At 40.1% G+C, this 17,009-nt stretch overlaps 1 protein-coding gene across 1 annotated transcript in view; it reads left to right on the top strand.

The window, feature by feature from the left end:
- Window positions 1–601: 601 nt before the first annotated feature.
- Window positions 602–17,009, top strand: part of LOC122799216 — a 971,249-nt gene continuing 954,841 nt past the window's right edge. Inside the window, exon 1 of the mRNA XM_044068134.1 lies at window positions 602–868. The gene's annotated coding sequence lies outside the window, so the exon portion shown is untranslated. The remainder of the gene's footprint in view (window positions 869–17,009) is intronic.

The raw sequence follows: 17,009 nt of genomic DNA, 5'->3' as shown, positions 1-17,009 counted from the left end.
CCCCTCACATATTTGCTCAAATTATTTGTGGTTTTCTAGCAAACCATTGAGGATTGTAGTCACTAAATAATGACATACATATGAGTTTCAGATTTTATATTCCTTAGAAAATGTATGCTAATAATGCAAAAAAATGTTATTCTAGCTATTACATTTATAACGTTAATAGTTAAAACGTGACCCTGATTTAGACCCTTTGCCCCTCTTCTCTTTTACTTTTTTTGTTGATAACATCTTTTATTTTTTTGTCTTTGTCCAGAATTATTGAGTAAATACGTTGACAGGTAAGCCCTCATTTGGGAAACCGCAGACAAAAAATATAGTTCTAGAACAAACTCGCAGTTGAAAATGGACCCCATTAAGATCAGCTCACTCATCGTTAATTGACGAATAAATAAAACAAATTTAACGTTTCACTAAAATGTCATATTCTGTGCATCTAAAAGGTCATAGTTTTACAAAGAACATTTATTTGGGTATCACAGTTTTACAGAACATTTATTTGGGTATCCTGTTGGTGCTTCCTAAAACATGACAGTTGACTAGTGACTGCTTTTAACCAATTTCCCTAAACACCGTGTACTGCCAACAAATCCATTCTCAATGGCTTATGCAGTCCGCGTGTACCCCAGTTGCAGTCGGCTTCCTGTCTCAACGCTGCGTGTGTTTTGTTGTGATAGACCGGATCACGTGCCCTCAATTGAAACCCTACTCCGGCTACCGCTACTAGATGTGTTTTAGCAGGCTTTTAGGACTTTCCGTGGGGAAAGGTTCGATGCTTAGAGTACCTCCCAGGAGGCTTCATATGGATAAGTTAGCGAACAATCAAAACTTGCCTTACTGGGAGTGACGCGAGCTCCGCAATCTGGTATGGGGTTCTTACTAATAGCAAGTATTGGTTACTTATTTATTTATATATTGTTTTTATTTTCCTTTAAGTTGTCGATAGTTTTCTTTGTTTTCTGCAATGCAGGCCTAGCAGCGGCCTATAGATCCTCGGGCTCGACTAAATGACGACATTGTGACTTTGGTTCCGGGTTTGAATGTTGTGATTTGGGGAAGTGCTGTTTCACCACAAAGCCTGCCTCAGAATTAATGGAAAATGCATAACTTATCGTGTTTTCTTACGCAAACATTATGGTGTATCAGTGGAATTAAATTTACGAAAATTATCTGATTGTAAGATGTGTCAGTGCTAGTAGTAATATGGCTATTTGCAGGTTATGGTTGTTTAAATTGTGGTTAGCTGGACAGTATAATAGAAAACTAAATTAGTAATTACGTTGTGGTGATCAATAAGTTACCTGTACTTTTTCGTTGTGCATTTAAAGTACATTCTTTACGGAGTTCAAGCAAACGATTTGTTTTCAATCTAGCTTTGCCCTGCTTTAGAGCTGCACTTGGAACTTTAAGAATTTGACAGCTGTCTGTCGTTTAACGATGTATATTTAGTTATGTAATTGTAATTTTTTTCCTTAATACTTACATACACATGTGTGTTTCAGTAGACCTGTTTGGAATATTGTTGAAAAAAAGTGGGGGTTGTAGTGGTTAAGTGTTGACAGGTAGGATTGTGAAGTGTCCTGCAAGGTGAGGAGTTATTACATAGGCGTTGTCATTGTGAATTGGTTAGTCACGTTGACATGTATTTAGTTCATGGAAGTTTGTGAATTTTAATGGCTGTGGCACTCATGAAATGATGGCACATAGACCGTGTCAGACTTGTTTGTTATACGCTTTCCATATGTTGGATAAGAAGTATGCACTCAGCAAGTTACGTGGGCATAATAGTGCATAAATTGATCGTTATCTACCACCTTTGTAATGCAAAAGCAAAGGGTAACTTAGAACAAAAAATGTGTGTGTGTGTGTGTGTGTGTGTATATATATATATATATATATATATATGTGTGTGTGTTTTGTGTATTTTTTCACTTTTCTCCTATTTATAGTGCTCTCTCATGAACTTATCTGGTTGGAGGTGGAATATTTGGTTAACTCCTTTAAGGGTTAATTTATATGTTTATTCTGTTTTTATTGTGATATTGTATTTTTGTATTTACTGTTTTTTGTCTTGCTATAACTGTTTTTGTCTGCTTGGTCCTTGATTGAAAAAGGGTTCATGGACCAACTCACCTAACCTGGTTAGTAAATGAATGAATGGGGGATATTGTATAAATGTAGAATAGATCAGGATGGTGTTTCTTATGCTTGATTGCTAGCAGCCCGATTGTACAGGAGAGATTTTCTAAATTTGTTTTTTCTTTTATTCTGTTGTAAATTTTTTTTTTTTACGTTTAGAATGTAGTATATGATTTTCACACTTGCATTTTTTTATCTATTGTGTTTACAATGTAATTTCCCCTTAAATGATATGTCTGCAAAAATGTTGCTTTCAGGAAGTGGGCTTGTTCATATATGTTTTCTTGTGAACATAGCTGCAAAAGTGTTGTTTGTTTGTACAAGGTTGTTTAATGACAAACCGCTTTGCAGAGAATTATAGGAGTACATGGATTTGGTAGCAGAAAAGTATTCTGTCAGGTCACACTATTTTCAGATACTGACTGTATGTGTGCACTGAGTGCATTTTATTCAGAATGCTTTGATTGTTCTGGAAAATGTTCTTTGTTTCTGATTTTCTAGTAAAAATGTCTTTTCAAAAAGTATTAAAGTTATATTGGCAGTTATATGAAAGAGTGTTGTATATTACATTGTATTATATTATATTATTTATTATATTATATTATTTATTTACATTTGTTGACCGGGAGTGTCCAACTGGACGTAGGTCCATTTTCAGCAGAGGCCCGGGGAGAAAAGCTCCACAGTTAAAATAAACAGACAGTTACATTGGATTACATAGCGATTAACATAGCAATAATTACAAACATATTTACAGATGAAGAACATAGTACATCAGTAGACAACTAGAATCTTTATCTGCGAAGTACATAACAGACATTAACAAATGTTACAATAAGAAGTTCCTGCTGTATAATAAGTACTAGGCTTATGAGCATCTGAGCTTGCTATAATCAAGGTAGTTAGTGGGGTGGAAAGAAAGGTAGTGGTTGGATGGGGTGGGTGATATTAGAGTGGGAGTGCAAGGGCATAGCCAGCATGTTTTTAGGTGCGCTTTTAGTAAAGTTTTGAAGTGGGTGCAAGATAGTACGGAGGTAATTTTGGTTGGGAGGAAGTTCCATAATTTGGCTATGGTGCAAGAGAATAATGCTTCACCAGCAGAGTTATTGGCTTTAGTGATCTGCAAGTGATTTTTGTTGCTGGATCTTAGTGGTCTGGTGGTGCGATAGGGTTGGAGTAGATTCTGGAGGGATGGGACATTTAGTGGATGGTTTATTAGTTTGTGGGTGAGTGAGAGTTAATACCATTGAAGGAGGTGAGGGAGTTCAAGCCAGCCCAGTTCAGCAAGTGAGAGACAGTGGTGACTACGGTAGGATGCCCTTGTGGCGAATTTGGCGATTTTTGTTGTAGCAGGTCTCTAGCTTGTTTAGATCGCATTGCCTTAGGTTGGTATATATTGGAGAGGCATAAAGTAGGGTGGAGATAAGGTGGGAATTTATTGAAATCTTTGCTGCTTTGGTGAGAAGTTGCTTATTTCTGTATAACGCTCCTAGTTTTTTGTGGACATTTTTTATGGTCATGGATATGTGAATGTCAAATTTTAGTTTGTCTGTTTCCACTCCTAGCAATTTGGTGTGTTCAGTTGGGTATGTAGTGGTGGTGTCTTTTGCTGTGATGTTAAAGTGAGAGTTGTTTTGAGTGTGTTTGATGGGTTGGAAGATTGAGTAGTTTAGTTTTGTTTGGGTTGAGTATTACTTGGGCATCGGATAACCAAGTTTCAACAGAGGATAAAGCTTCCTTTGTGACGTTTTGCAGTTTGGGTAGGGACTGGGCTGAGCAGATGATGGTTGAGTCATCTGCGTATTGTATGAGTGTGCCATGTGGAGACAGGTAGTTGGGGGGAATATGTCATTCTGCCATACATCGGATTGTTGGCGGTCAGACAGGTAACTCTGAAACCAGTTTGGTGACTGACTGAGAGAAGGATAGGTTACTGAGGACAGAGATGAGTTTTGTTTGTGTGGGACTATGTCAAATGCTTTAGATAGGTCTAGGAAAGTAGCAGAGGAGAGAGACACATTGTTTTTATGCTGAAGGATAGTGTTGGTAAAGGAGAGTAAGGCAGTGGTGGTGCTATGGTTTGGTCGGAAACCATGCTGAGTATTGGAAAGGAGGTTGTTAGTAAGGAGGTAGTCTGAGACCTGAGAGTGTATGCATCTCTCTAGTATTTGGAGAGTGGAGAGAGAATAGCTATGGGCGGTAACTGGTTAGTTCTGTGGAGTGGCTGCCTTTGTGGAGGGGAATTATATGTGATACTTTCCACAGTGTGGGACAGAGATTGGTTAATCAAGATGGATACTGGGTAGGCCAGAGCATCAGCTGCGATTTGTAGGTATTCACTTGGGAGGTTGTCTGCTGCTAATTTGGTGAGCTTAAGTTTAGTTGAGTTTTTTATGTTTTATATTTGTTTATGCAACAAAGCTTTGCCTGAAAATGGACTTTAGTGGCTTAGACCTCTAACTTCTAAATAAATGAGCGTGACCACACGTGTGAGTGAAATAGACACACACACACACACACACACACACATCTGTCATATATGGCATGAAAAAAACAACAAACGCTGAAGTTCCTTCTCTCATTAATACAGCTGTTTAAGTCCCTTCTTATAGCAAATTATTAGGGATGATGGTGGATGATAATCTTAAATTCAACCGGCATATACATAATTGCATAAGAAAAGCTCATCAAAAACTGGGGATGCTTTATGAAGCCAAAACCTCTCACTGACGCAACTAAAGCTATACTTATCTTATCCCCACACTTTTATGGCGCTCCCATCTTATTAACCTTAAGGCATTAAAAAAATCAAAACTTCAACAGTGCTATAACAAAGTTGCTAAATTTGCAGCGAATACCCCTTTCAGAACCCACCACAGTATATTACTAAAGCCTAAATTGGTTAGAACTACTCCATCCACTAACATACTTCTTACCACCTACAAAGTTTTTCAAAATCAGTCTGCTTGTCCAGCATTTACTTTCTACACAACTATGTTCTCAGTTGGTTATTATGATCCTGTGACCAAGAACTCGCATCTGTCCACAAACCTATAAAATCCACTGCACATTGTCTGTTCCTGTACCATGTCTTCCATCCCATCCTTCAAAACTATTCTGAAAGACTTCCTAGCCAAAAGCTAGCTCTGTTCTTGCTCAATACGAGGATAAGCTGTATCACTAAATGTGAACAAATACCTATTTGAACCTTACGTTTTCTTACTTGTTCTTCTTCATTCAGTTATGTCTGTCAATTTTTCTTCCCTGGTTTTCTCTCTCAAAATATCATAAGCCTGCTTTTCTCTCACTTTGTATTGCCGTTCCTGTTTTGCATTATATTAATATACCGATTTAATTTCTCAATAAACTGGCTAAAATGTCTCTTAAATCATTATTACACAACTTTCTCATTTGTTATAATTATTTAAAGGTTTTTTTTTTTTTTTTTTTTTTTTTTTTTTTTGGAAGACTTTAAATTATTCTTCTTAAAGTGTTTTGTAATACTTTGGAGCTTTACTCCCCGGGCATCTGCTGAAAATGTGCTCCTAGCCAGTCGGACTTGCACTGTAATGAAATGTCAATAAGTTAAAATTATTTCTATATGTAATATAGGTTCATACTAGGCTATCTGCCCTAGGACATTTATAAGCCTAGCCAGAGTGTGTTTGGCTTTCGCCAACCATTTTAAATTAATTTTGCTATGGCCTTTTTCGAGGTTAGTATACTGTGCCTCTGTCTAACAGTGACACAGAAGTGATACCCGGGGTAAACCTACGATCTCCCATCCACTCATCAAGATTCCTCTTGAAGAGAGTCACTGAGGGACTCTGCCTAACCTGGACGGGGATTTTATTCCAGAGTTAAGGGAGCCTCTGGGTTATGAATCTGTCCCTCCAGCATGTCCTATTTATTTCAGTGCTGAGGTTCAAGTCTCTCGAGCGCGTAGCTCGATGGGATTTGGATTTTCTGAGGTGCAGCATGTCCATTAATTCCGAGTTGGACATGGCTTTATACGTCAGGCACAGATCGCCTCTGAGCAGGTGGTATGCCACTGAGTAGAGCTGGAGTTTCTTTAACCGGGCAGCATATGGCATCTGTTTGAGCCCTTTGATCCTCTTGGTGAGGTACTTTTGGGGTCTTTTCAGTTGCTGCAGGTGTCTGGTAAGGTACATCCCAAAAGGGGCATTGTACTCAATTATGGGCCTGATGAGGGATGAGTAAAGAGGCACGATGACCTCCCCTGATCTAGATGTGAATCCCTTCATGATTAGGTGGGCTATATAAAATGTTTTTCTAACCACTTTGGCCACGTGGTTGTCAAGTGAGAGATTGCTATCAACTTGGGTCCCCAGGTCCCTAATTACTTTTTCTTTACTTAATGGATTACCACCTATGTGGTCATTTGTGGGCACTTTGTTTTTGCCAAAGGGGATGACTATACACTTTTTGGCGTTTAGCTTGAGGCCATGGCTCTGGCACCAGTTGTCCATTTCTGAGGCCCTTTTGGAGGATGCTTGTGTCGGCTGGAGAGTCGATTATGGCGCCCAGTTTGCAGTCATCTGCGAACTTGGTCAGCCACAGTCCTTCCGTGTTGGCCTGTACCTCCGAGAAATATATACCGAACAAGAGAGGTCCCAGGATTGAGCCTTGTGGGAAGCCACTTGTAACTGGTTTGGAGTCTGACATGGCTCCAGCAATTCTAACCATGTGGGTTCTGTCCTTGAGCCAGTTTTCAACCCATCTAGTGACATAGTGGTTTATATTTTAAGCTGGTGAGCTTATCTATAATGCCCGAGTGGGGTATTGTATCGAAGGCTTTTGTGAGGTCCAGGTAGGCTGTGTGGACTACCTTCCCCTCGTCAATGGCCTTGGTGACTGTTTCAAAGAAATCGACCAGGTTTAAGAGGCAGGATCTGCCCTTTAACAAAGCCGAACTGGGTAGGATCCAGTGTCTGTAGGTCCCCAATATCTTTATTTATGAGGTCCATGATCCTTTCCATAGCTTTGCAGACCAAGCTAGTCAGGCTTATGGGGCGATAGTTTCCAGGATCCATTGAGGCACCACCTTTGTGGAGAGGGACCACTGTTGCTGTACGCCACTCTTTGGGTACATATCCTGTAGTAAGGCTGAGATTGAACAGTAGTTTTATGTTTGGGTTTAGCTCTTCTTGGAGTTCATGTAGGACACAGCCCGGGACACCGTCTGGTCCCATTGATGCTGTGTTTTTTGCTTTGGAGAGGGCGGCTCTTACCTGAGCATTTGAAATGTCAGGGGGGCAGCACTCTGCTGGGATAGATATTTGCCCTTTTGGTGGGGGGGGGGGTTGCGCTGAACCTGTCAGCTAGGATGTTGGCAATGTCTGTGGGTTCGGTGTATTTTTTGTCATTTTGGACTAATTCTGAGCATATCTGGGAATTCCCACCCAGGTTCCTAACATAACTAAAGAAAGCGTTGTGATTATCCTTAGTGTCCTGTGCAGTTTTTCTCTCGAAGCTGGCCTTGGACGATTTTATGAGTGCCCGTAGTTTTTTGCTAATACTGATCAGAGATGCCTTCCTTTTTTGGGATTTTGCTCTGTCATGTAGTAGCTTCCTCTTTCTATTGTATAGTTTGTTTATGGCTGGGGTCAACCAAACAGGACGTTTGCCTTTGGAGGATTGGGTCTTGGTTTTATTTGGGATTGCATGATCAGTGCATTCCTGAAGGTGTTCATAGAATCCGTTTATAAAGGATTCTGCGGTCTGGGCCATATTTTCCACAGGCCCGGGGGCTTTGAAGGATTCCACCTCGGTTTTGAGGAGTGTGAAATTTGCTTTAGAGAAGTTTTTCACTGTGGTTTTCTGGGCAGGGGGTAGGGTCCGGATGTGACTATCCAGTGAGATTAGTTTATGGTCTGATCTTACCAGTGAGGGATACACTTCTGGGCTAGAGCATAGAGTCCCCATGTTGGTGATGATCAGGTCCAGTATGTTTTCCCCCCTTGTGGGAGTGGTAACAAGTTCCATAGCATTTGAGTTTATAAATTCTAGGAACCTTTGGGCTAGGGTGTTGGAGCTAGAGTAATACTCCCAGTCTATGTTTGGGTAGTTGAAGTCGCCCAGTATAATGGTGTTTGGAGAGACCTTCATATTTTCCAGTGTTCTCAGGAAGGCCGAGTGGGGTTCCTGGGTTTGGGAGAGTGGTCCGTAGCAGGCTATAAACTGGAAGGCAGTCTTACCCACTGTTAGTTGCACATGGATAGTTTCTGATGCTTCGTGCTGTGCCACCAACCTGGAGGTGTGGGTATCTTTGACAAATATTGATACTCCCCCCTCCTTTTGTGGTTCGGTCCAAGTTTTGGGGCCGAAAAGCATGGTATGAGGTATAACCTGGTAGTGCTGGGGTGCTCTCGGGAGCCTTGAACCAGGTTTCTCTGCACAGATATCGATGTTCTCCATGCTAAGGAGAGTTTCGAGTGCGTGCATGTTGAGGTTTAGACTTCTGGCATTGAGTATAATTACTCTTAGTTTCTTATCCCTTGTGATACCTATGGAGGTGGGTTTGTCTTTTGAGCCTTGCCTAAAAAAGGCACTATGGGGGTAGCAAGAGCCTTTGCCAATATCCGAAAGCCCAGGGATGACAGGTGCAAGCCGTCCCTATCGAAGCATTGTGACTTGTCGAGCATGTCATCCCAGGCTGACAGGCGTTGATCCCCTTTGAACGACACCAATACTTAAGCCAATTGTTGAAATTGATCATCTTGTCTTCATATTGTGGCATCATTCTTGGTGAGGGTAAGATGCTACTCAAGGTCAGGGTCATACCGGCCTGGGCTGCATGCTCAGAGAGCTCCTCTATGTCTCTTTTCATGTAGTCCAGGGAGGTACGTCTCAGGTCATTCACACCAGCATGGACAATGACGGAGTCATATTTGTACCCCACAAAAATATCAGCCCGACAAGGCTCAAAAAAAATTCAGGAACCACGGAAGTACTGCAGTTGATTTCTTTTATTGTAAAAACATGCACCAAAGATGAAGCAGATGGTTGAGCGCTTTCATCTAGTAACTCTAGATTTCATCAGAACATCAGACATAGTTTGTCATAAGCTTTAAATACCTTAGTTAACCGCCTTTTTTCAAAAACAATTAACCAATTGCATAAATTTAACCCTTAATATGACGTTTGCATTAAAAACAACATCTCTAACGTGAATAACTATCTAATCGATTAGATAGTTATTCAAGTTAGAGATGTTGTTTTTTTTGAGCCTTGTCGGGCTGATATTTTTGTGGGGTATTCTGTGGACTTCAGGAATTTTGGTGTGTGCGGAGTCATATTTGTACTTGCCTTGAAGTGACCTGAGTGCTTGTGTTATGTGGCGGATCCTAGCGCCCGACAGGGAGCTCACCGTGACCTTCTCCTTGTTCAGCCTGGTGAGCGGAACGTCTGTGTGCCGGACGATAGTCACCTATTACAAGTGTATCAGGTGTGTTGTTTAGCCTTAAGGGCTGTGACTGTTCGGCACACTGGCTTTGTGAGCTATGTGTTGCACGTGTTTTGTCTTGGGGTAGCGGTTGCTTGGGTGTCTGCTTTGGAGGTCTCTGCTGCTTAGGCAGATTTTTATTTAGAGCCTCCGAGTATGTTTTTGTGTGTTTTATATGTTTGGTTTGCTGTCGTGGTAGGTCTATGTGAGACTGGAATTGTAGTGAGTGTGGTTTCCTTCTCCTCCTGACTGGTTACGCCAGTACTGAGTTGAGAGAGCTTAGCCTCCAGTTTGGCTATATGGTTGCATCTCTCACATGTTTAGGAATTTGTTGGGAGGAGGAGAGGGTTGTTTGTGTCCATGAGGCAGTTGTAACATTGCCTCAAGATTCCCAGATTCACCAGCTTGACCGGAGAGGAGATTGACAACTGACCTTTGGACATGCTAGAATAGTATTGGGAATTCCTTTATAATTGAAAAAAAGGGCCAATGGGGAACAGGGTACTCAAGGGGAGTTTGTGAGGGTGTAGTGCTTTTAATTTTTTAGTGCTGACTTATATAATTGCTTTAGTGAGCAAGTGCCAGGTAACTTAAATGCAGTGTGTTACAGGTAACTTAAATGCGAAAATATGCACATGTGTAGATACATACACTGATATTTGTGTATATTATGGGTATGTTTTTGTATGTAGATGTTTGTGTATGACTGCTTCTCTTCATTGAATTACATACAGTTCATTGAAAATTTTCCTGATCTAATTTTGTGGCACTGAGGAAGGGTGTTTAACCCGAAAGCTTTGCAGCAATAAACTTGGATTCTTTTTGACGTTGTTTTGTTGGTTGTTGCTAATTTTGTTGCATCACAGTTAGTAGAAAACTTGATGCAGAGCAAAACTGTTTAAAAAGTGTTTTTCTTACGGGGGCAGTCCCCTGTGCATTCTATGTGGGGAACAGGCCTTCTGCACCCCCTTAATTACATGTACTAAATCAGTAGTCACACCACCACAGGGAAAAAGTGAAAAGACCTCACACAGTGAGCTAATTGCTGACGGGGTTTGTGTAGTAGTTGTGATTTTCTGTATGGTAATACTGACCACATAATTGACAGTCCACCAGCTATATGTTTCTCCAATTGTAGGTCAAGAGAGCAATGGAATTTCCATCATCAGCAGTTCTGTTAATGTTAATCACAACTTGGTTGAAAGCGAGTTGGTCACTGTACAAATGCAGTTCTAAACTAAGATATTTACTTTTTAAAGGTCTCTCTTCTTTCTCTAAGGTGCAAGCCTCCTCTGTATCCCTCCATGGAGGACTGTGTACCTCACATACCTATGACTGTGTGTGTATGTGTAATGTATTTTGTGTGCAGAACGCACACAAATGTGTATTTGGGCAATGCAGAGAATGGAAGGATGCAGGTTTTAGTTCCTTCCACCTCCATGAGCAGCTGTGACCAAGTCGCTTAACAGTACAGTATTTGTGAGTTGTCTCTGAAAAGGGGCACTTTTGTGTCCAGAGGACTTCCTGGTTAACAAGTGTGTATAGTGTAATGTATTGTATGTGTGGTTGTATGTAGCATAATGCACGTGTGTGTGTGTATATATGTATATATATGTATATGTGTGTGTGTGTGTATATATATATATATATATATATATATATATATATATATATATATATATATATATATATATATATACGTGTGTGTGTGTGTATGTGTGTGTGTGTGTGTGTATGTATATATATATATATATATATATATATATATATATATATATATATATATATATATATGTATATATATTGTTTGTGTCTTTCGGCTTTTCCCGGTTAGGGGTTGCCACAGCGGATCTGTGGTCCACTAATGATTGGCAGTAGATTTTTACGTGCTGGCTTGCCGGTCCTAACGCACAGCCTTTAACGAAGGAACACCCATTCACGCATGTTGACACATACACACACACACATATATATTTATATATATATATATATATATATATATAAGTCTATAGGTATAAAACCTATAGGTAGAGATATCTGTTTTTTTTTTTTTTTTTTTTTTTTTTTCTGATGACCCTGTTTAGGTATGAGGTATGACCTGTATGCTTAAAGACAGTGTAATGGTTTACACAACAAATAAGAGGCAATATTGCATTTTCAGCAAAGTAAAAGAATAACATTGTATAACAAATGAGAGACTGAGGCTAAGGCTTATGCAGCCTTGACATTACATAACACAACTTGACCTGTAGCTGCTTAAGAAGAAAGGAGAGGTGAAGTATGGAAAAAAAGTTTGAGGGATAGCAAAAATAGATGTAGGAAACAATGACTGGAAATAAATTGGTGTGAGCAGAGTGGTAGTAGTCAGCAGTGAGTAGCGAAGCAAGTGCATTGTGAAATATTTTTTATGAGGTCGTGTGAAGATAACATCTGTTTGATTTCTTGTGGGATTGAGTTCCAGAATTTTGATGTAAGTTTAGGGAATACGTTTTTTTGCAACAGAGAAGTGTAGGAGGCGCAAGTGAGAGGAAGAAGTCATTAGCGTTTCTGAGACTGTATGAGTTATTACAAAAATATAGTTGACGTCTTTTGGGGGTGGGGGGGTGGCAACAGTCCTTTTAAGTTTGAAAGTGAGAGTTTTGAGGAGAACAGTTTTCCTGGGGCAAACTGAGTCAGTTATTTTTGATGATGGTAGTACAGTGGTGCTCACTGTGTGTGTGAATCTGATTAGTCTTTTTTTTTTTCTCTGTCTGTCTCTTACAGGGAAGGTCAGACTGGGCACAGCCCGTTTTTCAGTAGAGAGACTGGAGAAAATTAGCTTCATCAGATGCATTTTAAGATACTCATGACAAAAGAATTGTAAAGGTACAGTACATAGGTCTTTTAAGCTATTTAGATATAAAAAGGTAATTGTTCTGTAGTGCTATTGTACAAGCATAAATGGGTAGTTCTTGTTCTGTGGTGACTTGTGATATTAAATTCCAAGTGTAAAACATTTGGTATGTAAACGGTTCATGAGCGGTATGTGTGACAAACCGACATTGGATAGAATTTGCAAGACATGAGTAAGGAATTAATACAAGTTGAGGCATGGAGTGTGAAACATTAGTCAGAAGATAGTATTTAAAGCTGGAAGAGGAATAAGGTAGATCATAGTTAAAGCTAGAAGAAGGAGAGAGGCATGGTATAGCTGAGAAGTCCAGAATAGTTGGGGTAAGAATACTAGGGTATTGCTGACCTATAACTTGGTTATAAAAGGGTGGAGGAGAATATTTGAACAAGAGGGATTGTGGGAAGGTCGGAAAGAAATTGAAATGTAAATTGGGATTAAGGTAGGAAGGATTTGTAAATGAGTGGTAGGAGAGGTTTTGAAAGGATTGAGGATATGAGCCAGCAAAGGAAAACAGAGCTACCCAAGTGAGGAACATGTGCATGACCACACGTGTCTTGTGTGTTTTAGTAGAGCTTGTAAGCGGAAAGTTTTGTGGTTTTGTTTTAGGTATGTTAGGATGGTATACCTGAGTTCTCGATACATAATAGGGAGTATAGAGAGTCACCTGCTGACTTGTTAGACTTGGTAACCACAAAGTCTTTGGTTAAGTGAATGTCCTTACCTGGAGAGTAGTGCTGCAGGGTATCGTTTAGTGCTGGACATTTTTTCTGGTGCTTTATATAACAGTGTCCCACCTGTAAGCAACATCCCCATACTAGAAGATATCGTAGCATGGATCTCTTCTGACATAAATAAAGCAATCATCTTAGGAGATGCAAGCATCAGCTGGACAACATCTTAGGAGATGCAAGCATCAGCTGGACAAATCTGATCTCCAAACCCTTTCCCGACAATATAAATCTATTCAACTTCACACAACTCACTAACTCCCCATCCAGACCATTCAAAGACTATTCCTCTGGATCCTTCCTGGACTGGATACTCGCCACTCACGCCAACAAAATATACGAAGCGGGCATTATCCCTGATTTGCTAAGTGACCACCTCCCCGCTTGCATCTGCCATTCTTCAAGCACCTTATAACACCAACACGACTATGAGGAAACTCGCAACCTAACAAAACTTCAACCCACTACTCTTCTCCGACACCCTTAAAAGAGTAAACTAGAACATACTGAAGACAAACTCTGTTAGATAATGCTGTCTACTATTTCAATAATTCTTTTATAGACACACTAAACTGCTAAGCACCAATATGCATAAAAAGAATAAAAACTAATCCTGCCCCATGGCTGACCAAACCCACCAAAGATCTCATGTACCTCAGAGACAAAACCCTAAATCACTACACAAAAAACAGGACTCCCTCTCGCTCTTTTAAACTATTCCACAACCAGGTAAAGAAAGTAATTGATAAAGATATAAAACAAAAACTACTGCACTAAACTTCAATCCAGCCACAGTTGAAACCCAAACAAATTCTGGAATGCCATCTCCTCCCTCCTTAACCCAGGCACCAAGAAAAATCCCTGCCCACATCCCAACAAGACATCCCAGGAAATAGCGTCACTATTTAACTCTTTCCTCATAAACTGTTTAGCTGACATTACTGTTAACTTTCCTAATACTAGCAGCATAAATAATACTCCTTTTCCCAACTCCCCTAACCCCACCTCCATCCAGTCTCCACCGCAACTATAAAAAGGCTATTCTTAAAGCTCAAACGCTCCAGATAACTTAACTTAAAGGCCACCGCTGAAGCCATCACGTACCCTGTTTAGTATCCTGATTTAATAGATCTGTTTTAGTTTTACCTACCGAAATTGAGGAAGAAGGCTTACATCCTCACTCTCCACAAAGATGGCAGAAATAATGATATATCCAACTTCTGCCCCATTGCTACCCTCTCACCAATCTCCAAGATACTAGAAAAATGTATCCACTTGCAGGTCATGCTCCATCTCACCCAAAACCACCTCTTATCTCCATCCCAACATGGCTTTCGACCTGGTCACAGTACCACTACTGCCCGTATATCATTCCTCGACACAATTAATAGAGCCCATGACTCTGGAAAAACTGTTGTAACCATACTCTTAGACCTCTCAAAACCCTTAGATACTGTCTCCTATCCTCTGCTACTATCACAACTCTCTCACTTCTCTTTCCCCCTCCACCATAAACTGGTTCTCAGGCCATCTCTTTCAGACGGGCAACAAGTCGTCAAATGGCAAAACTCCATCTCATCCTATCTGAATACCCCTACAGGAGTTCCACAAGGCTTCATTCTTGGCTCCCTTTTGTTCAATATCTTTATTAATAACTTCTGCACATCTGTCTCCAATGCCGATGTAGTTCAGTATGCAGATGATTCAACTATAGTCTGCTCCACCAACTCGGCTTCTGATCATAACTTCTGCACATCTCTCTCCAATGCCGATGTAGTTCAGTATGCAGATGATTCAACTATAGTCTGCTCCACCAACTCCGCTTCTGATCTATTACTTAAAACACAAACTGTTTTCTCCACCACTGAATCCTGGATGTTCGGTAGCCACTTAGATCTGAACCCAAACAAAACTAAGGTCATGATTTTCACCCCATCCAAATCTACCATAGTACACAAAGATAGTTTAAAAATTTATAGCCAAAATAAATCTAATAGAAATCGTCCCACACACACAACTAGTTGGAGTAGTCCTAGATGAACAATTAAAATTTTATATAAAAAAAAAATCCTCAATACCTAACCCTCTCGTCTAGAAAAGCCCTTGCGTCCACCCTGTCCCCCTCTCTCATGTATGGCTCCCTTCTAATTGATCAACCTCCAAGCCTCCCTAAAAGCCAAGTTGTAATCCTGCTACAACAAGATACCCAATTTGTAAACAAATTCCAATTATACAGTGACCCCCCCTTTGCCCTCGTGACCAAACCACACTAACCGTGGGTAAATCCAACATTACCCACATCCAGGCGTGGGTTATTGCTTAAATACTCCTCCCACCACTGTAACGTAATTCGAACACATCACTAAATTGTCTGGAAATACCAAATTACCTCAACCACTTACAATTTACTACCGCTCATAAACCCATCTTCAAACCCACTGACTGCCCATCCCTTAATTCCATCTTCACCCTCTGCCTCCCTAATACTCTCCTTAGATCTGAAAACAAGAATTTACTCCTAGTTCACAAGCCTAAATGACCTCCTGGACAACTAATCTTCTCCCTAACCAAAAAAATGGAACACACTCCCATTATCCCTCAGAACTATCCATAACCCTGTCAATTTTAAATCATCTCTACACTCTTACCTCTCCACTACCTTGAACTGTACTTGCTCACAGTATTCTACTAACCTCCCCCCATGAAACGTCTTAACTCCTCTGTATATTTCATCACTCAATATATATATGCCTTAACTCCTCTCTAGCATACACTAAAGGTCTATATGTTAATTAAAAAATATGCTTTCTAAATTACTAGTGTATGATATTACTCTCCATGTGATTTTCAATTTACATGTTAGTGTGTTAAACACCCAATGTTGTAATTGCTAAGTTATCTTATTAGTTCCTTTAGGTGGTGATAGAAATTTGAGAGTAAAAAAAATGCTTCAAAAATACTTTGTTTTTATGGTATTGCCAGACTACGATATGTGATTGTCTCAGCCAAAATGTTTATAATGAGCTTTCATAGGAGTGGAAAACTCTAGGTCAAAATCTTGGAGAATGATTGAGTTTATTTATGTTTGTATGAAAAGATAGTGTCTAGGAGAGACTTTGGAGCCAGACTGGTCATCTTTTGTGTATGTTTCACATATTTAGAGAATTGTAAGGGTTATGGTTTAAGGTGGATGTTTCTAGTTAACATGCTGTTGTGACTCTGAAATGCAGGATTGTAAGGGGATGAGTGTCGCACTGGGATTATATAGATTGTTGCAAGAATTTAGTTGAATGTTTATGGTTTCTGGACAAGTATGATGTCTGCTTGAGGAATATTGGATTTTGGATGGTGGTTGGGAGTTTTGTAAAAAACTGTGTGTTAGTGCTATTAAATGTAGCAAGTACGAAGTTAAGGAAAATAAGTTAGAAGGCTGTTCACGAGGGTTTTTTTTTTTTTTTTACAGAGAGGAGGAAATCACTGAGGCTAACTCTCTGGAAGAGTTAGATCAAGTATGTGTTTTGAGGGGATTAGTTATGATTCCAGTCGTGGGACAGTTTTGCCCTGGCTGAGCTCTCTCAACTCAGGACTGGCAAGACCAGGCAGGAGGAGAAGGCAACTACACACACCACAATACCAGTCTCTTATAACTCAACCACACCACTGAATCAAACACATAAACACTCTAAGACATACTCGAAGGCTCTGAGTAAAAATTTACCTAAACAGCAGAGGCCTCCAAAGCAGACACCCAAGCAACTGCAAACTCAATACAACACATAAA

This window comes from Protopterus annectens, chromosome 4.part0 (genome assembly GCF_019279795.1).
Source record: "Protopterus annectens isolate FY-2018-M chromosome 4.part0, PAN1.0, whole genome shotgun sequence".
Lineage (NCBI taxonomy): Eukaryota > Metazoa > Chordata > Ceratodontiformes > Protopteridae > Protopterus > Protopterus annectens.
This window is presented reverse-complemented; position numbering and strand designations above follow the sequence as displayed.